The following is a 22801-nucleotide window of genomic DNA, read 5'->3' on the forward strand; positions in this document are numbered from 1 at the left end:
GTAGCTATTTGGAAAGCTTTAAAATAGAATTCTGTTGCAAAATGCAAACTTTCTTTTAATAACGCATATTTTTACATTTGCCTTTTGATAATATGGAATTCTAAATCTGGCAGCAGTGTTAAAGTCAGTTATTTCCGCAAAACTTGTAAAAGGATTGTTTTTGAGACCAACCTTCTGATAGAAGCATGTTTGGATAAATATTAGTACATACCTTGAGATGTCACTTTGGATTAATTAAGCTTAAAGTTAAATTTGCATTTTTATCAAAGTATTGAAATTTTGGTTTTGACATGACTCATTAAAAATAAGGACATTATTTTCACAGCTTTACTGGGAGAAACAGTAGAGATTATATTATTAGCTATATTATACTTCATTCTGTGGCTAATAGGAAAAAGGGCCCCCATTTTTTGTCAAAGTGAATCAGTGGAGGCCACAAAGGTGAACCCCAGTTCCTGCTAGGGTTATTCTTCCTAAGGACCCAATGTTCAATTCTGATTAAGGACAAAGGCCTAAAAATAAATTAGAACAATTTCTAAAATATTACATGCTGCTAAGTCGCTTCAGTCGTGTCCGACTCTGTGCGACCCCATAGACAGCAGCCCACCAGGCTCCCCCGTCCCTGGGATTATTTTAAAATACAAGTTCTTTTTTACATTGAAAACACAATGCACAATGTTATAACTATACTTGAAGAGGATTAAGCAATTTTCTAAAGTTAAATTCACTCTTTTTGTGGCTTTATATCAACCCCTTATATTATTTAATTTTGACTTTGGCAACTAGACTCTATAATGTAAAGGCAGTGGTCGTTTATGGAAGAAAGAGTAGGTAGTACAGAGGGTGTAACTTCGGAAATTAATGAGTCTAAAAGTCAATACAATCTTAAAGGATCTTGAAGGGAACCCTGTAAGTGTGTTACTACGCTAGTTAAGTATATAAGTGACTTTCCTACCTACACAGACTTCTGCACAGCTCCTACATATGTCTTGCAAATATTAATTTATTATAGATACTTTTAAGAATATATCATACCTGAGAGCTTCTGCTTCAGTTACTTTAAAACATACATTAAAGAGATGATTTTTATTCAGAAAATCAGCACTGTCAGCATCAGCTTGTGATATAGTATATAAGCAGATAGCCTAAACCTCTATGAAGAATGTATTTGCTATTCACATAACGTTAAAAATCCAGGTCAGAAGACAAGAAAAGCCTACCTTTCTCTAAATTATACAAACAGAAACCCATCTGATCTTAAGCTGAATGGCTTTCCCTATCAAGATCAAGTCTACGATGTAGAAGAAAACACTTCATTATATTTGTAAGGAATAGTTGTAGAAAGAAAACATTATGTCATAAGTATCCACAAGATGCAACATAATATTCCATTTTTTTTTAAACATCTTCACCAACCTGAAGATCCATTACTGATCAGTCACAAATTAGCTGTCCTGTTTGCAATGTGGCTGAACAACATTCTTAGTCTCATTTATAAAGTAAGATGATCTCTTCAGTTCCTCCTGAGCACTGTTTTTTTCCGGTTGATGTAAATACGGGAGTAGAGAGTTGGTTGGACGAGATAAGAGTGAGCAGCTTTTAAGTCTGTTTTAGTGTAAATGTAATCATCTCCATCAGGATGATGTGATCTGTCATAGCTATGTGTGTGAGAGGCCGTATGATCTTTACTCACGTCTATTTCACTCTGAATGTAACCTGGCAACGTGTATCATGCACTGAGAACCTCCCTGTCCTTCCCCCGCTCCCCCCTTTTTTTCCAGGAACGACCCAGTTTAAGAGCATGCCAGTTTATATTCTTCTTTCTGCTTTTTATTCGTCTTTAGAAAAGGGAGATCACAAATGCCTTAGCACAGACAAACTAGTATAATCAGTAAAGTTTGAGGCTGACACACTTATAGAGTCCTGCTTGCCAAAAATAGGATTTCATTTGTCCTGTCATCTTTTCCCCTGAACCAGTTTTGCCAACGCTGTAGTAAACGCCAACTCTGGGCGTGCAGGACTGGGGAGCACGCCGTTTCAGTAGGTGGCGCTTCAACACAGCCCACCTGCTCCAGAGCATCCCTGTGTACTCAACTTCCCAGTACCTGCGGCGCATCCAAGAGGTTTGGCCCAGTTTGCTCTCATTACAGCTAGATTGTTGTCTCCGGCAATAACTAGGCAGCTGAAACATCGAGGCAGTAAGCACTGTTAGGGTATATCCGTGGTAATTATTTTAAGACTAATGCATGCAGACACACGCACACACACATACACGCATTCATACATACCTATACTAGCTCTACTTCTAAAATTAAAAACCAGAGAAAAATGATTTTTAAATTGCCATAGGATTTCAGTAATTTCAGCTACATGTTTATTTCCTTTTAGATGGGGTTATTAGCTTATATTGCATTTTCATCTAAGTGTGTCATTATCTTTCTTTAAAAAATATTTTTGCAGCATTCATGCTTAATAAAAAAAATAGGGATTTCTTTTTTTAAATAATTCTACTATTTAAAAAAGTAAAAGAATGCATGAAAATGACAACTTAAAAAAATTCAGTTAAATAAACCATCTGCAGTCATGCTTCTTAGCATATATATAAATTGACGTAAACCAGGGTAATTAAATGGATGATAAACCACGTATTGTTGACAAACAAGAATAGAGACACCTGGAGTGAAATGTACTGAAAGGAACTTCAGTGAACCAAGAGAGCTCCCTATGGTCCACTGACCTAAAGATATCTGAAAACTTCATTCCAAGAGAAGATGAGGAGAGAGAATAGAATATTTTAGCAATAATTACCTACTCATCTCTAAACAGATGGGACACTGACAACTACTGAGTTTTTCCCTTTGATTTGTTGTACAACATTCAGAGTTCAGAATATTGTTACAGGTGTTTTAGATTGCTGTGTGCTTTGCTGATCTTTGCTTGAAATCTAAATATACAGTAAACAGCATTTCCATGAAAATATAGTGATTCTAGGAAAATACCCCTTGCATCTTTTTTTATAAACTCTTTGCCTTTCAATCTGCTGCTTTCATATAAATTTAATTGAAATATGCATGCCAGGATATTGGGCAGAAGAACTAGTGAATATAAAATAACATGCACAGTTATTACTTAATATATAATACTGATAAGAAGACTAAATTTATATATTAAGTAATGACATTTATAATTGATATGAAACAAGTTAATACAGTGAATGGAATGAAAGAATTAAAATAAAAGTTTTTGTTTCTCCTGGATCATCTGTTGCTCATTTTGTAATTCATAGAAACATAAAAAAATTAACAGGATTCATTTTGGGTTCTGTTGCATTTTTTCAAACTTTCAGAGAATAAAGCCAAATAACATAAAGCATAGTGACATAATATGATTTTTAAATAATCAGCGATTCAAATATTGAACATGATTTTTCCTCTTTTAAAGGGCCAATAGAAAAAAAAATCAGTGTCAGCTGTCTTCTTTCTTTGCTTTATATTTTTTGATAGAATTATTACCAATTTGAAAGAAAGAAACTCAAATTCAATTTTGAAAGTTCTTTTTTTCTTAAAACCACAGCGTGTTATCATTGCTGTTAGGGAAGTTTCAGATTCTTTTTGTAAGAAACATATCTTTCTTATGTGTGCATGTCTGACTTTAATACTCATTCTATATTTCTGTCTATTTTAACATAACTTACCGAAGAAGAAAAAGAAAGGCCCTAGAAATTTCACATCTTTATTATTAGAATATATTGACATCCCTTGCTTCGTTGACTTTTTATTACAGTCCTGAGGTTAAAAAAAAAAAAAAAATTGCCCGTGTCAACTCAGCTCTTTGCTAGGGTTCCAAGTGAAGATTACTGGCATTTCATTTTTGCTTGCAGCTTCCTGGATTTTTTTCCCCCTCCATCTTATTTTCAGTAGGAGTAAGGTTTAAAAACAAACTTGAAGGGTTCAGGAATTTTGTTTTTTTCCTTTCCAGAAGTTTCGTGTCACAAAATGCCAACGTGACCGGGAGCCGTGCACCAGCATTTTTCTCCAGCCGTCTCCGCTGAGCCCTGGCACCTGGCAGAGAGGAAGGCTCCAATCTGGGCTCCCAGCTGAGCTGAGATGCGGCCGCCTCCCCCAGCGCTGGACCACACGGCTCCGGAGCCAAAACACGAGACCATCTGATGCGAGTCTGGCCTAATGAAAGTCCAGCATGGGGCTAAATGAGTTTCACCACTGCTGGGTGAGGGGCTAATGATAAACCAGCTCCCCGCGCTCGCTGCTGCTGTCTGTATCTTTGTCAGGGCATATGGCGGTTGGCTGCCTGCCTTGCTGGGCCGCCTTCCTCTCTGATTCACTCTGAGAACGTGTTGTTCCTCTCGCTTTATAAACTCTTCTGTCCCTCATCTCTCTTCCGCCTCTTCTTTTCCTGACTCTTTTCTATTCTGATGGTCTCTTCCTATGACTGTTGGGTCATAAATACTTTTTTCCAGAAGAAATTGTAAAACTGTTATTTTTATATTTTGAAATGTGGGTGGAAAAGCAGGAAAAAATGGAAGAGAAGGATATTGACTGTTACACCCAGTGGGTGGGTCTGCATCCATTGGAGCATTTAAAGGCCTCCATTTCACAGAACCAGAGGAAAGATCAATCTGAGACTTGTTGAATACAGTGATGCTAATTAAAAACTTTCCCTTTACCCCTGGGTTCTTCCCCCAACTACATCTGATCCATCACTCCATGCATAAATTTAGAATTTTATTAAGAAATGATAAATATGTGGTTTCAGATTTTTATTCATTAACATTTTTGTCAATTTAATGTTAGGTTATAATCAAAGACTAGACAAAGCAATAGTTACTTTTGTTTATTTTCTATTCTTATTTTTTTAATGTTTTAAGAAAAGGACAAATTTTGCAAGATTACAAATTACCGGTACATTAAGTAGGTAATTTTTGGGATTTGGGGATATGCTTTTGTTTGATATGTGAAAATTCACATCATGATTTGAACTACAATGGGAAAATGTCTACAATAAAAACTAAAGCAACTTTCCAAATCCTCAAAATATTTCAAACATTTATGTCTTCTTCTTTTAACATTTATAAGCTCACTCTGTGTGTGTGTGGGTATGTCAGTTACTCAGTCATGTCTGACTCTTTAAGACCCCATATGGCCTGCCATGCTCCTCTGTCTATGGGGATTTTCCAGACAATAATACTAGAGTGAATTGCCATGCTCTTCTCCAGGGGCTCTTCCTGACCCGGGGATCGAACTTGTGTCTTCTGCATTAAAGGCAGATTCTTTACTTTATGAGCCACCAGGGAAGTCCTTATAAGCTCATTGTGCTGTGCTTAGTCAGTTGTGTCTGACTCTTTGTGACCCCATAGGACTCTGTCCATGGGGATTCTCCAGGCAAGAATACTGGAGTGGGTAGCCAGGCCCTCCTCCAGAGGATCTTCCCAACCAGGGATTGAACCCAGGTTTCTTGCATTGCAGGCGAATTCTTTACTGTCTGAGCCACCAGGGAAGCCATGAATGCTGGAGTGGATAGCCTATCCCTTCACCGGGGGATCTTCCCCACCCAGGGGCTGAACTGGGGTCTCCTGAATTGCAGGTGGATTTTTTTTTTACCAGCTGAGCTACCAGGGAAGCCCATAAAGTCATTAAACATGAATAAATAATCTGACGCCAATTCTTATATTTTAATATGGCTTGCATATAACCCTCTGTGATTTGTTCAGATGTGTGATTTATTCTTAGGTGGGTTCTTACTGCCCTTATTAAATTGCATGGAGACTTAGGATAATGGTATATTTTCTCTTTTTCATGAGAAAGTCAGACATCTAAGAGCAACAGGGTTAGGCAGAAGATCCTAAAGCTTAGAATATTTTGATATTTAAATGATATTTGAAGTCCTGGTTTCTTTTTTTTTTTTTATTAAGGCATCTCATTTTCTCTTGTATGTCACTGTCATTCAACTGATATTTTTGGCAGAAAACTCTAGGACTTAAATACAATGTGAAATTTGCATAGCTGCAAGGAATTGCCCATTCTAATCTAAGTGATCTGTTCATAAACTTCTTCTGAGAAATTCTAAATGAAATCTGTTAAACATCACAAACTTCTTACTGCATGAACCCATGCGCTCCAGGTGATCTCCCGTGTGGGTCACTTGGTCAGTGATATAATCTAAATGAGATTGTTTTCTTGTAAACCACATGGTGTGGAAATGCCATCACGTTCTACATGGTGTATGCCCCATTTTAATTTATTCCCATGACAAAAACTCCATTAATATAATTTTGGAACAAAGTGAAAATGATAGGAATTTTCTGTGTCACTGAAAACCTAAGCCTGCTTTCCTCTTAAGGAAATATTGCTTTAAAATCTCAATAAGTCAGTTTCTAATTTACAAAAAATTTTCTCGGTCCAAACACTTTTCACAAAGTATTTTCAAATCTGCAGGATTGAAATACATTATATTTTTATATGCTACTTTGTAGGCTGTCCAGAAGTTTTTTAAAAGTCACATTATTTTGTTTGTTTGCTCGTTTTACCCTAAGAGGCTTTTTAAATATGCTTATAGTTATGGAGGTTTGTCTGAGCTCAGGAAAACCACATCTCTCATCTAGCAGAGATTTAAAATTGAGCACTACCATATGATTTGTTATCTCCAGATAAATGTAGGATAATGTGGAATAGTAAAAAAGAATAATGAACTGAAAGCCAAGAAGCCTGAATTATCGCCATGATTCTGTCACCTCATAGCAACATGGCCCTTTCTATTAAAATTATGGTTAGCAGTCCTGAATTCACTCAGTCCAGTGTGTGTCAGATGCTTTTTTTTTCCCCTCCATGATCTCATTTAATCATCACAGCCACCTTCAATGCATATATTATCTTCCCCATTTAAAATTCACTGAAGTTTAAAGAATTTTAGACACCTGTCCAGAGCATCATAGATAGCAGAAGACACAGGAGAGCTTCAAACCTTCACACCTCAAAACTTGAAATCTTCAAAATGTATTCTCATTACACCTTCAGTTTAATCTCTTGCAATGACAAAGCTGGACCAGATAAGTTTGCCTTTGGTCTAGAACATTTCTGATCTGTATCTCAGCTATAAAATTCTGAGCCTGTCAGAATCTGAAATTACTGCCTTCTCAACTTAATACAGAGATGCTGTCATTCTACAGAAGGGTTTCCCAAATCCCTGGAAGGACCTAAGCAGCCTTGGGTCCAGAGAAAGTGTGAGGCTGGCATTAGCAATCAATGACCTAGTCGCGGACAGCTTGATGGTGTACTCTCAGTACTGAAGACGTGGAGAATATCTGAGACTATTGTAACTACTGATGCTTTTTATAACTTACATTATCTATTGATAAATGTAAGTAATAATGTAATGTATAAAGTTATATAACTTGGGAATTTTCCTAGCAGTCCAATTTCAAGACGTCGTACTTTCACTGCCGAGCACCTGGGTTCAGTCCCTGGTTGGGGAACCAAGATCCTGCAAGTCATAAGTAAAAGTGAAAGTGAAGTCACTCAGTCGTGTCTGACTCTTTGCGACCCTTTGGATGGTAGGCTACCAGGCTCCTCCCTCCATGGGATTCTCCAGACAAGAATACTCATAAGGCAGAGCCAAAAAAAAAAGTCTTGATAACTTAAAAGTTCGTATTAATTTCGTTTTTGGCCTTTCAGAATCTGAAGAGATAATTTTACCAAAGAGCAATCTTATACTCCATAATATTGATTGAATAAGTAATAAACAAAATAGATTATATATATATATAAAATTTGAATTTCCATAAAAGAAAATTATGATCATTTATATCCAGTAGACTATGCCTATCCTAGATTTTCGGGTTTTAACTATGCAAGGTTTTTGCATTTAGAGAGGGAATAGTCTAGGTTTTGAAACCACAGGTTCAAGAAAGTTAGACATGTTAGCCAAGGAAATATTCAATTTATGTAGTGTATACATTAAAGTTATGTTTACATGTAACATGTCAACTTCCAACTGATTCCAAGTTTTGCTCAGTTCAATGGTGAAGTTTCTCCTCAATCAGAACTTCTGGAGACTCCTAATTTGCATGAAAAATACATTATGTGGTTTGAAGATCACAGAAATGTCTAATTGCAAGGAAATTATTGATGAAAGACAATACAGAAATATATTACATCTCAGGGAAATATGGGGAAAAGGTACCATTTTATGTCATGTAGTTGCTGAAGGAACAAATATTTATTTTGCTTATGGAAACTGTATACTCACATTTTAAGTTGTGAGCAATATAGAAATATATTAATCTACCAGACTCAAACTTTGAGCAATTATTTTTGAATCAATAGCACTGAGTGGTATCAATAAATCATACCGAGCTGATTTTAGGTTAGCTATGTGACCTGCAATTTCAGATGGCACAAAATTTCTCTCACTTGTCCACTGTACCAAGGCAAGTGAGAACAAGTGAAAACACGGATGGCAAGGCAGGTTTCAAAACCATAGACATTAAACAAAGGGGTTTTGGAACACACCTTGATTATTCAGAATCACATCCAAGGATCATACCGTATAACTCTATATTTTGGATACAGGTGTATACAATAACGCCCACAGATTGCATTTTCCTATTATTTTTAACTATCTTCTTGAAATACAAGTTTGCTTCTGCCAAGACAGGTTGAGGCAAACTCATTATTTGACAGACTGCAAGATACTAATAGCTGGTTATACTTTTTCTTTCCATTAAGAATCTTTTTAAGAAAGTCCCACTTTTTTCCTTTCTATTTAAGGTAAGTATTCTTCTGTTATTCACTGTAGAGTACACAGAAATTCTTTGGAAGATGTCTTAAAAAAATTTTTTTCACACATACCGTAGTATATCTTTTTATTTTTATTTTTTTTAATTTATTTATTTTAATTAGTTGCAGCCATAAATCTCATGATGCAGTTTTGTTTTGTTTTTGCTACACAAATGCTATTATTTATTTTATTTTTTTTTTTTACTTTACCATATTGTATTGATTTTGCCATACATCAACATGCATCCGCCACGGGTGTACACGTGTTCCCCATCCTGAACCCTCCTCCCACCTCCGTCCCCATACCATCCCTCTGGGTCATCCCAGTGCACCAGCCCCAAGCTTCCTGTATCCTGCATTGAACCTGGACTGGCGATTCGATTCTTATATGATATTATACATGTTTTAATGCCATTCTCCCAAATCATCCCCACCCCCCACAGAGTCCAAAAGACTGTTCTATACATCTGTGTCTCTTTTGCTGTCTCGCATACATCTTTCTAAATTCCATATATATGCGTTAGTATACTGTATTGGTGTTTTTCTTTCTGGCTTACTTCACTCTGTATAATAGGCTCCAGTTTCATCCACCTCATTAGAACTGATTCAATTATATCATTTTAAAGCTTCCACATATTATTTTATGTATGGGACAAAAAAATTTGTTTTCAGTCAATAACTTTAAGACTCTACACAAACACTAACAATTCCTATATATGCCCAGTGATCACATCACTGGGGCACGGAAATATTTTATTTGCTTTTCATGAGTAGAGTGATTTGATCATTTATGCTTATTGCAAGTGAAAGAATTAACAGCTCAGTTGTGTTCCTACTCTTCGTGACCCCATGGACTGTAGCCCACCAGTCTCCCCTGCCATAGGATTCTCCAGGCAAGAATACTGGAGTGGGTTGCCATTCTCTTCTCCAGGCGATCTTCCTGATCCAGGGATCAAACTCAAGTCTCCTGTATTGTAGGCAGATTCTTTACCATCTGAGTCACCAGGAAGTTGGTGATAATTCAGGATAAAAACAAAAAAAAATCAAAAAACCCCAAGACTTCATTACCTCCCATTGGGAAATTCATCAGGTCTCCTCTTTGTAGTCAAAATACTGTGCTCGTTCTTTGAATTAGGATTTATAGTCTCCGGTGGAATATAAACGTGTTTAAGTGGTGCTATAACCACAGCTCATGTGAGTAGCAGTGAAAGCCCTTTCAAAACCGGGCTAGCCTAGCCATGTTACACTCCACGAGTCCAGCTTGAAACTCTAACACAGTTCCCAGAGGGGCAGTGAATGAACTCTGCTGCTCAAAACCATGAATGGGACCTCGTTTTGGCCAGACGCAGGCACAACCAGAAAACCTTCAACAGTAACATGGGGCAATTAGCATTTATACAGTGTTTTACAATCAGCAGTTAATGTACAAAGCGCCCTTACAAGCCAGGTATTACAGCCCCATTTCACAGCTGTGAAAATTAAGAAAAGCAATTGCTCTGTGACACTAGAAGAGGTGGTATGATCTTGATTCTTACTCTTCTTGATCCTGATATTTAAATTGGAGATAAAGTACTAAGTATTAGGGAATGGTTTCTGGCATTTAATTAAAAAGAAACTAGACACAAAATACAGGACTATGACAGTTTTAAGAATTCAGGTTCTTCCCTCTTCCTCCAGAGATTCACTGTTCAATGCATCCTCTCCAGTGGAGAGACCAGAGTCAACTGCGTTTATCCCATTTTCCTTCTGTTTTTATTTTTGTTGCTACTCATTCTTCTACATCCTTCAATAGGTCGACCTCTCTCAGCAGTTTACTATAAGCAAAAAAAACCAAAAATTTTTAAAGTAACTTCTAAGTCCAAACAGATTTGCATGGCAAACACCAAGACTGAAGTCAGTTCTCTATTCAAATTGCAGTTTATTGATAATAATCAAATAACTCAAATGTCAGGACAGTTTCAAACTGTGAGATGTTCTATGAAGGAAATAAGGAGAGTGATGTGATGGGAAACAATCTGTAGAGAGGTTGTTTGGATGAAGGTGAGAATATACTTCTACCACCAAGAACTGTGAAGGTAAATAATCCTAAAAAAGATAATATAAATGTTGTGCTATATTTTATATCCGTGCAAAGTTGGCACCCTCTATTTACTTCAATAGTAAAAATTTTCAGATTACTATCAAAGTGACTGAAGTTCCTCCTCAAATATCTGAATAAAATTTATGACCCAGGAAGCTATTGCTTATCCTGGGCTTCAAGTATTCATTCTCATTATGTCAGAGGGAAGAGCACTTATTTGAGAAGAGACTCGTGAGTATCCAGTTATTGGCAGGGGTGTACTCTACCCTCTACTGTTGTGTAAAGATCAGACAGACAAGGTTTCCTGGACAGACAAAGTTTTAATAGAACAAGAATGGGTTTAGTCGTTTCCTTACAAGATGTTCAAAACTAAAGCTAATCAATTCTTAAACAAATATAACATTCTGTAGCCGAAGCAGTAGGAACATACCTGCAAGACTCTAAAATTTGACAGAAAATAAGCAATGTTTTGAAACATAACACCAAGTCCATATATGACATAAAAGACGCTGAGGGGGTGAGTCTCAACTCCATTTTGGTATAAAGTGAAAGTGAAGTTGCTCAGTCGTATCTGACTCTTTGCAACCCCATGGACACCAGGCTCCACTGTCCATGGGATTTTCTAGGCAAGAGTACTGGAGTGGGTTGCCATTTCCTTCTCCAGGGAACTTCCCGACCCAGGGATTGAACCCAGGTCTCCCACACAGACTTAAAGGACTTTTCATACCTAAATGGCTTAAATGATGATGAGTTTACCATAGATGTAAAGTTGGCATCTATGCCATATATATAAAGAATAATTTAAAAACAATTGTGTGGAGCTGGAAACATTGTTTTCCCACTATTTCAACTCCTTAACAGAGATATGCATTAATTTTCAGAATTATAGCACACTTTGCAGTGTCTTAATCTCCGGACTGTTGACTTTTTATTTTCCTCCAAGAAAAGCTGCATGGCCACTTGCCCTTCCACCAGATCATCACTGTTGAATCTGCTTAGCCTCTGACTGTGATTACTTGCAGCTGGGGTCCATTTGCAACACCATTTTTATATCGTGTACAAGATTAGAGCAAACAAACTTCTTTGACTATAGTATTCTCCAATTACGTTAATTTCATTCACTGATGTCTTTATTTCCTTCCTTTCCAATTTAGCTGTGTAATGTGAAAATTGGCCCTATTTTTGTGCCTATTATGATGTTCTTAATACTCTCTTGCTTCCCACAAGATGTGAGTTGCATAAGAGTACTTCACAAACAAACTTATAATGGGAACAAGTGTAGTCTGCTTCTTGTGGATGATTCCCAAAATAACTCCTACAGTTAAGTCTCCATGCCTTGAGTTGAAGGCATATTCTTAACATCTATAAAGAAAACACAGAGCAGTAATATTATCTGTGGCACCTAAACTTTCCACATCTAAGAACAGAATCACAGCAGTATCATGTACGTGTGTGTGTGTGTGTGTGTGTGTGTGTGTGTGTGTGTGCTGTGCTCAGTCACGTCCAACCCTTTGCAACTGCAGGGACTGTAGCCGTCCAGGCTTCTCTGTCCATGGGATTCTCCATGCAAGAATACTGGAGTTGGTTGCCATTTCCTACTCCAGGAGATCTGCTTGACCCAGGGATCGAACCTGCATCTCTTGTATCTCCTGCATTAGCAGCCAAATTCTTTACCACTGAGCCATCTGGGAAGCCCCTGTGTGATGCAACATAATGGAGAAAGCTGTATAGGGGATCATGGGATTGAGTACAGCAAACTCTGACTAGAGGAATGGAAGAGAAAATACAAATATTAAAAATAGAAAAGAGAAAGAGTGAAGGAAATATTTAAAGAGGAATAAGGGAAAATTTTAAAACGGTATTGCACAGTCTGTCAACTGTAGAGAATCAGTGTGGTAGTATCCGTCACAGGATTCATGAACAGGATGGTGAGAGGACCTCCTGAGATGTAGTCCTCCTCTGGATGAAGACATACAAGAAAACGCCACACCAGATAAATAAATGGCTGAAAACATAATAAAAATCGAGAAGTAAATATGTGTGTTATGATACTTGGTATATGGTGACGACAGCTAACTCTGCTGTGTGAGCATATGAAAGTTGTTAAGACAGAAGATGCCGAGAATTCTCATCTCAAAAAAATACATTTTTCTTCTATTTTGTATCTTTGAAGTGATGGATGTTAGCTGAATTTATAGTTGAATCATTTCACAACATATGTAAGTTAAATCATTACGCTGCACACCTTAAACTTATGTAGTACTGTATGTCAATTATATCGCACCAGAACCAGAAGATATCTGTGTTCACAAAAAAAGAATATTTTGTAACTTAAAAAGATACTTATTGTAGCACCCATTATCATCCATATTTAATTGGGCAGATACTATTTAGTCAGAATTCGAGTACTGCTATTTTTTCATAAGGTATTTCTCACGTGACTTCCTGGGTTTCCTGAGCCTGGAACAATATTTTAAAAGAAGGCTGTAATATAACAATGGGAAGAACTACATAAATATATCACTTGCATGTAAATACATAATTAAACATACTGCTGCTGCTGCTGCTGCTAAGTCGCTTCAGTCGTGTCTGACTCTGTGGGACCCCATAGACGGTCTCCTACCAGGCTCCTCTGTCCCTGGGATTCTCCAGGCAAGAACACTGGAGTGGGTTGCCATTTCCTTCTCTAATGCATGAAAGTGAAAAGGGAAAGTCAAGTCGCTCAGTCGTGTCCGACTCTTGGCGACCTCATGGACTGCAGCCTACCAGCCTCCTCCATCTTAAAGGGAAAAAACAGGTAATATTAGTATTCTACTTGTTGGGACATGTTTGCAGCAGAATCATTGTCAACCTGGGGTTAGGAAACACAGGCTCAGTCTAAGAGCATTAGTTTTCTCACCTAGACATATCACTCCCAGGTCTGAGCCTCCTGCTCACACAAAAATCAGTCTGATCACTTTAATATTCCTACTGTACAAGTAAGTAGATCCAATGTATCAGGCATTTATATGTAGAATTGAGTGACTTTGGTGTTAATACATTTATACTCTAGTAATTGCACATTTCAATAAAAAATATGTGACTCCAGACTTATGTTCGCCTATTCAAACTGAGAAGATGGTTTTTCTTTATTCTCAGCATTATAGTGATAGGATTATATAGACATGGATAATAAGCAATCTTAAGAGTCATGTTGTACTTCTTGGGTCACTTCCCCTGAAACTTTGTGGCTGGAACACTAAAAGAATTGGGTTCCAGGAGGCTTGAGTTCAAGTTCTACCTCTGTAACCTTAGGAGAAAAGCTTTGTCTTCTTGATGTTCACCATTATTTCACTGTTTTACAGGGCTCCTGAAAGAATATAAGGCAATAATATATGTAAAGACTCTGTAAAAAAGAAAATCTTGGCAAAATCTCTACTACTTATAATAATCAGATGTATACAAATATGCAAGCTTAAAATGATCTTCTGGTCTTCACAGTCACCTGAAAGCATTGATTATACTCTAGTCGCAACTATCTGCATTGTATTTGTAAAAGCAAATCAAATTGTAGTTGTTGTCATTAAAAGTCACTATTAATGTACTAGTAAAAAGACTTGTGAAAAGAGCCCTAAAATCTGTGTTTTTGGAAACTGGGTTTTAGCCTAGATCTATCTAATGGCTTCTCACAAGGATTTGGGCTTCAATTATCCATATAAGAAGTGAAAGGACTTTGAATTAATTTCCAGAAGTTGGATTTTTCTCCTATTTTGTTTTTAGGTTCCTAATGATATAACTGCTAACAATGAAATAGAATTATTTAAAGGAAAGCAATTTATTTTTTCTTTTCTTTTTCCTACTATTTCTCTATTCGTCCCCCTTTTCATTGGATTCTAAATTCTTGAGTGAGTTTGTATTTGAGGTTTTATAAATAACTATAAAGAAATACAGAGGAAACTAATACAATATTATATGTTAATTGTAACTAGCTAAAAAGAAATATATCTCCACAAACTCAATGCTTTAATTTCTTCCACGATTTATAAGTTGTCTCAAAAGTCTTATGCCATGACTATGAAGAAACTTGCGACATACTTAACATTATTAAAAAATACATATTTTAAAATGAGAATGTATAAATTTTAACAAAAGGAAGCTATCAAGGAAGAGACTACTCTATGTGATTTTAACAATTTATGCATGGCCAGTTGCTCAGTCATGTTTGACTCTTTGTGACTCTTCTAGTCCCAAGGACTATAGCCTGCCAGGCCCCTCTGTGTATGGAATCTTTCAGGCATGAATACTGGAGTGGGTTGGCATTTCCTACCCCAGGGGATTTTTCCCACCCAGGCATACATAAAACTAATTCTCTACCTGACTTTCTGTTTAGGTCATATTTCTTAACTTTATCTTTCTTTACCCATTGAAGGATAAAAAAAAAAAAAAATACCAGCTCGAAGATCTTGTGAGAACTTGCCCAACTTTTAACTCCTGTCCCAAGTCTAAAACCAATAGTAATGGTTCTTACGGCATCTTTTCCGAAGCTTCCTAATGATGATCCTTCCATTTTTTTTTAAATGAGCTTTGGCATCCTGATATCATAAAATATATCATAAATTAAAAGAACAGTAATTACAGTCTCACAAATAAGATTGCCCTTGATTTGGTTTAAGATTATATACACTCATAAACACAATCTAAATTTAATACTCAAGATCAATAACATAACCATTGCCAAACTTTGTACTTACTCCACCCAGCTTCAGGTTTTTTCTTGCCTGAAAACTAAGCTTGTTTGATCCACAAACATTTTGATTCCCAGTTAAACTCATAATTTATTACACTATGAGTTTGGTTGTAAAATTTCATTTTGGATTTTCCTTTTAAATAGAAACATCTTAATGAATGGATAATATATTACTTTTACATTCATGAGCAGATTTCTACTTAAGGATTTCATATATCTATTCAATATATGATAGAGATAGTACCATGACTTGGATTTCACTAATGAACATACTTGTAGTATAAATTGCCAAAGCCTCCGTTTTGCCCTCAGCTTCTATTCCGTCCAACACACGGTGAACAACTCAACATAAATCACAAAAATTTTAAAAAAAATTGAACTTGGACTTCTGGTTCATGGAATCCAGACGCAGCAGAGAATTAACTCTGTAAGTTCCTAATGTCAGGATGAGGTCATCTCTTAAGCACCTTCTACACCAGTTTTTGATTCTATAATTCCTATTAATGTGTTTGATTTCAGCCTCTTGCAATACTTCAACACATATTCCCTGCCTAGAAAATATATCTACATCCACACCATAATTTTTATGTGTGTGTGTGTGTGTGTGTGTGTTACCCGTGTCTTACGCTTCACGACCCCATGGACTTAGCCTGCCAGGCCCCTCTGTCCATAGATTTTCCAGGCAAGAATACTGGAGTGGGTTGCCACTTCCTTCTCTAGGAGATCTTCCCAGTCCAGGATCGGACCCCCATCCTTTGTGTCTCTTGCACTGGCAGGCAAATTCCTTACCACTGTGCCACCCAGGAAGCCCCACTGTATCAAAATGCTCCATTTCTGCATTTTGCCAAGCTATAGCCTATTCCCTTCAACTGTAACCATTCCTGTTGTTCATCATAATGATCATTTTTAAAATCAAACCTTCCTCTACAAGTATATTTGTTATGCATACATTCTATTGTGGCTGATTTTCTTTCATATTATTTGGTTCTTCTCCCTAAAAGTAGTTCTTTGATTGACTCAAAATTTATAGTGTGACTTTTTTCTGTTCCTAATAAAGTAAGCATTCAGTGTTGAATGTTGTGATTAAATTATTTTTCAACATCAATATTTTAATAATTTCAGCTGAATAATAGAGGGCTTGTTTTAAAATATTCTAATATTTACATATTTTGTTTGAAAATTTCATTAAAAGGATGAAGAATGATATTACTGGTATAAAAACAGCATAAAGTTCACTGATTAATCAGATAATTTGAGCAGTAATATATATTTAACTCTGAAACTGGCATTCAGAATTTACTAATAAGGAGACTGCTTTCTGCCAGAAAGATTTTACTGCTCTCAAGAAAACAGAAAACAAGAATACTATAAAGAAACTGTTTTAAAGGAGCTGTGATAAGTCACATTTTCCACTAGAAAACCATTGGGTCACCCAAGTATTAAGAGAATTAAAAGAAAGTTTTTAAACCTCTTACCTTTTTTGAAAAAAGAAAGGGAAAAAAATAGAGCCAGGAAGTCTGGGTATGAGATGCTTGAACTATAATGTGAAAGAAAATAACCTCAGTCAAAAACTGAAAATTTTTTTCAAAGAAGTCCAGTGAATTATTCATCTTTGTATAAACATCTCAAGGACTGGACACAGGGTTTAGCACATAGTTGGTCCACAAGTAAAGTGAATTCAGAGGAGAAAGGATTAAAAGCTTGTTCAGTTCAGTTCAGTTCAGTCTCTCAGTTGTGTCCAACTCTTTGCAACCCCATGAATCGCAGCACGCAAGGCCTCCTTGTCCATCACCAACTCCCGGAGTTCACTCAGACTCACGTCCATCGAGTCAGTGATGCCATCCAGCCAGCTCATCCTCTGTCGTCCCCTTCTCCTCCTACCCCCAATCCCTCCCAGCATCAGAGTCTTTTCCAATGAGTTAATTCTTCGCATGAGGTGGCCAAAGTACTGGAGTTTCAGCTTCAGCATCATTCCCTCCAAAGAAATCCCAGGGCTGATCTCCTTCAGAATGGACTGGTTGGATCTCCTTGCAGTCCAAGGGACTCTCAAGAGTCTTCTCCAACACCACAGTTCAAAAGCATCAATTCTTCAGTGCTCAGCTTTCTTCACAGTCCAACTCTCACATCCATACATGACCACTGGAAAAACCATAGCCTTGACTAGATGGACCTTTGTTGGCAAAGTAATGTCTCTGCTTTTGAATATGCTATCTAGGTTGGTCATAACTTTCCTTCCACGGAGTAAGCGTCTTTTAATTTCATGGCTGCAATCACCATCTGCAGTGATTTTGGAGCCCCCCAAAATAAAATCTGACACTGTTTCCACTGTTTCCCCATCTATTTTCCATGAAGTGATGGGACCAGATGCTATGATCTTTGTTTTCTGAATGATGAGCTTTAAGCCAACTTTTTCACTCTCCACTTTCACTTTCATCAAGAGGCTTTTTAGTTCCTCTTCACTTTCTGCTTAAGGGTGGTGTCATCTGCATATCTGAGGTTATTGATATTTCTCCTGGCAATCTTGATTCCAGCTTGTGCTTCTTCCAGCCCAGCATTTCTCATGATGCACTCTGCATATAAGTTAAATAGGCAGGGTGACAATATACAGCCTTGACGTACTCCTTTTCCTATTTGGAACCAGTCTGTTGTTCCATGTCCAGTTCTAACTGTTGCTTGTTATCGCCTAATAATTTGCACTTGATCTGATTATATGTTAAATACTTACTCTTTGACTTGCAGCCGGACTGCCTCCATTCTCCACGTCCGGATTTCTGCTTTTCCCAAGGACTTTGCTTTTCCTGGAGATTCTGCTCCCAGTGTCCAGTAAGCTGAAGGTAGTATGTTATTTTGTTAATACATACGGGATCTAGGCATCTTCAGATTTTCAAGTCTGTGGAGAGGGGGCTGTAAGGTGGTTCCTGGAGTCACTCCCCTTGGGATGTTAAATTTTTTATTAAATATTTACAATTAAACAGAGGTCTGTTATTTCTTTAACTTTTTTTTTAAACAGTTTTTAATACAAGCAGTTTCATCAGCCTACTGGGTTTGTGTATGCCCTACCTGAAATTTTCTACTACAAAGCTTAAAGCAAATATGGAGTCAAGAATATCTGTATATTAAAGTAGTGCTCAAAATTCTCCAAGCCAGGCTTCAGCAGTCCATGAACCGTGAACTTCCAGATGTTCAAGCTGGTTTTAGAAAAGGCAGAGGAACCAGAGATCAAATTGCCAACATCCGCTGGATCATCAAAAAAGCAAGAGAGTTCCAGAAAAACATCTATTTCTGCTTTATTGACTATGCCAAAGCCTTTGACTGTGTGGATCACAATAAACTGTGGAAAATTCTGAAAGAGATGGGAATACCAGACCACCTGACCTGCCTCTTGAGAAACCTATATGCAGGTCAGGAAGCAACAGTTAGAACTGGACATGAAACAACTGGTTCCAAATAGGAAAAGGAGTATGTCAAGGCTGTATATTGTCACCCTGCTTATTTAACTTATATGCAGAGTACATCATGAGAAACGCTGGGCTGGAAGAAGCACAAGCTGAAATCAAGATTGCCAGGAGAAATATCAATAACCTCAGATATGCAGATGACACCACCCTTATGGCAAAAAGTGAAGAGGAACTAAAGAGCCTCTTGATGAAAGTAAAAGTGGAGAGTGAAAAAGTTGGCTTAAAGCTCAACATTTAGAAAACTAAGATCATGGCATCTGGTCCCATCACTTCATGGGAAATAGATGGGGAAACAGTGGAAACAGTACAGACTTTATTTTGGGGGGCTCCAAAATCACTGCAGATGGTGACTGCAACCATGAAATTAAAAGACGCCTACTCCTTGGAAGGAAAGTTATGGCCAAACTAGATAGCATATTCAAAAGCAGAGATATTACCTTGCCCACAAAGGTCCATCTTGTCAAGGCTATGGTTTTTCCAGTGGTCATGTATGGATGTGAGAGTTGGACTGTGAAGAAAGCTGAGCGCCGAAGAATTGATGCTTTTGAACTGTGGTGTTGGAGAAGACTCTTGAGAGTCCCTTGGACTGCAAGGAGATCCAACCAGGCCATTCTGAAGGAGATCAGTCCTGGGTGTTCATTGAAAGGACTGATGCTGAAGCTGAAACTCCAATACTTTGGCCACTTCATGCAAAGAGTTGACTCATTGGAAAAGACTCTGATGCTGGGAGGGATTGGGGGCAGGAGGAAAAAGGGACAACAGAGGATGAGATGGCTGGATGGCATGACCGACTTGATGGACATGAGTTTGGGTGAACTCTGGGATTTGGTAATGGACAGGGAAGTTGCAAAGAGTCGGATACGACTGAGCAACTGAACTGAACTAAAATGAAAGTGAAAGTCGCTCAGCCATGTCTGACTCTTTGCGACCCCAGGGACTATCCAGTCCATGGACTTCTCCAGGCCAGAAAACTGGAGCAGGTAGCCTTTCCCTTCTCCAGGGGATCTTCCCAACGCAGGGATCAAACCCAGGTCTCCTGCATTGCAGGCAGATTCTTTACCAGCTGAGCCACAAGGGAAGCCCTGTGTATTAAACTGGGTCATTAAAACTGTAGACAATGAACAGTTTTGACCTAACACCTAAATAATTCTGAAGAAGTTAAACAGTAGGTAAGTAAAGCCAATTTGTTTTGTTATACCTTATTCTTAACAACAAAGACCTTCTGAGGAAGTTTTATGGAAATTCAGTTCCATGTAGAGGAAAGGTACATGGCTTTGGAATCAACAAGGTTTGGATTTGAATACATGAGCTACTAAACAGTCATGTGATTTAATTAAATCGATCAGTTCTCTGAAATTTAGGTTCCCCATTCAAAAACTGGGGCAGTGGTATTTTCTTATCAGACTGTAACATGGATTAAATGGTAACATGTAAAATCTATACATCTATTACATAGTTAAACAAAAAAAAAAAGCTTTTCTGAGACAAACTAGTGTTTCAAGATAGTTTCTCTACATCAGATAAATCTTCAAATTATCAAAATGAAGAGAAGGTTAGGGTGTGAGGAAGCATTTGAGAAAGAGGACTAAGTCATAATACCTACATACAACCACAAGTTAACCTTATGTTATAAATGCCAGACTATTGTGACAGGAGAGAGGACAGGATAGGGCTTCATGGAAGAAGATTTCTTCTGAAATAATGAGTTCCCTTCACTGAAAATGGTGAAGAAGCCTCCAGATTTTTTTCAGCCAAAGATTGGTAAGAGATATTCTACTTTGGGATGAATGTTGGGATAGATAGATTGCATTTAATATCTAAGATTTTTTGATTGTACAAAAACTTAAAAACTCAATTTAGAACATCAAGTATTTGCAGTTTTGCAAAACTTAACTTCAAAGAAAACAGACTTATATAAAAGGTTCAAATGATTTCTTAGAAATCAAATAGCTCTTGCACAAGAACTGTTTGATGACTAAAGTATAAATGAATCAGAAACATATGGATTAAATTTCTTGTGAAATACAATAAGAGCAAAGTAGTGCTTGGCAAAACCTTGTTGGGCTTCTTGAACCAAGAATCTTTGGAAAATTGTTCAAGATGTTTTAATGACCCCAAAAAGCAGTTGGATTTACTCTGGCCTGCTATAAGCAATTTGAAGCCTTTAATTTCCTTTTTCTATTGTCTCTGGACAAAGTTCAATTCAATTTTCTACCAGCTGTTGACTGTCTCTATTTAGTACAATGCATTTTTACTGTTGTTGTTTTAAGTCTGTTTGCTTACTTCATATGTTTGGGGGAAAAAAGACTAAAAAGTTTTGACTGTTCAATATTTCAAAATATTTGTCATTACTATTTAAATTTTATCCTGAAATGTCTTCCTTTGCCAAATCTTTTGACTTAAGGGTGAAATTCATAAGATCAATTTGGAACAGAGAGTTGATAAAGTAGAAAGCCCTGCAAACAAATCTCCAGAGGCAGTGCAATAGTTGATGCAAATAGCATTGGCTTGAGAATTTAATAGAGAAAATGTGAATTTAGAAATAAAAATACCACTGGGAAATATCGCCATGTTAAAGCAGAAGCTATGTGTCAGTTGAAATTTACCCTGAATAGTAGAATATGATATGGAAGTTGAAGGTTTTGTAAACTGTCAAAACTTTTATTCATATTTATTTGATTTTAAGTAATTATTTAAGAATTTTATTACCCTAAAAATTTAGAATGTTTTGTACTGGCATAAAGTATTAAACATATTTTTTTGGACTTTCTTTCCAAAATAATGCCCAGCTTACTAGCAAGTTCTCAACAATGAAAAATTCCCATTGACATTTTCCTTCTAGGGTGGTAAAAGAAAGTGTCATTGGATTATTCACTGAATTTAAAGAGTGTGAGCAAGATGATGAATTCAAACATGTATTGACTAAAATAAAAATATTATAGGGTTCCTGTCCATGAGGATTTTGTTGCACAAAAGTAATAATCAGGCTTTTGCTGTGCCTCTTTCTTCCATCCTTCAAACAAACAGTCATAAAACTCAATAATTCTTACAGGACCTTTTACCCATCCAATTAGACTGTTGTCTTAAAGAAAGAGTATCTCACTTATTGGCAAACATTAGGGTTTCATTTGTGTAATCTAATGTTATTACATTGGGTAAGTAATAAAATAATTTCAAAATACTGAATTAACTGCACTATCTTAGTATAAATAGCTCAGCTAAGTCAGTGAAAATAAACAACGCAGTTTATGGGTTCAATTTTATGTCAGAGTAAAGTACACATACATAAAACTTTCTACCAACTTGTGATCGGCTTATTGAATAGTTACTCTAAGAAAAAAGTAATGCATACTCAATTATGTAGCTAAATATATTAACCCAAATACAGATTATTTTAATACATGCTGGTCCATGAAAAAAAAAATACATTGGTTTGAGATCAATCAAAATATTCAGCTAGATTATATATTCCTTAAACCTTCATTAGCTCCTAAAATAGTTTATTATTGTTTTTCTAGTCAAGTTAGTCTGTGGAGGATGGAAAGGATTTCTGTCCTCTTTGCTAATATTTAATTATTTTTGTTAAAATTAATATTGGGGGGAGTGAGAAGTTGGAACAGTGGTGGAAACATTTAACTGCCAAGGCAGGTCACCATTCATTATTTGCTAAGATCTACTGGGATCCTCAGAGAAGGCAATGGCACCCCACTCCAGTACTCTTGCCTGGAAAATCCCATGGATGGAG

The sequence above is a fragment of the Bubalus kerabau genome, chromosome 3 (assembly GCF_029407905.1).
Source record: "Bubalus kerabau isolate K-KA32 ecotype Philippines breed swamp buffalo chromosome 3, PCC_UOA_SB_1v2, whole genome shotgun sequence".
Classification (NCBI taxonomy): Eukaryota; Metazoa; Chordata; class Mammalia; order Artiodactyla; family Bovidae; genus Bubalus; species Bubalus kerabau.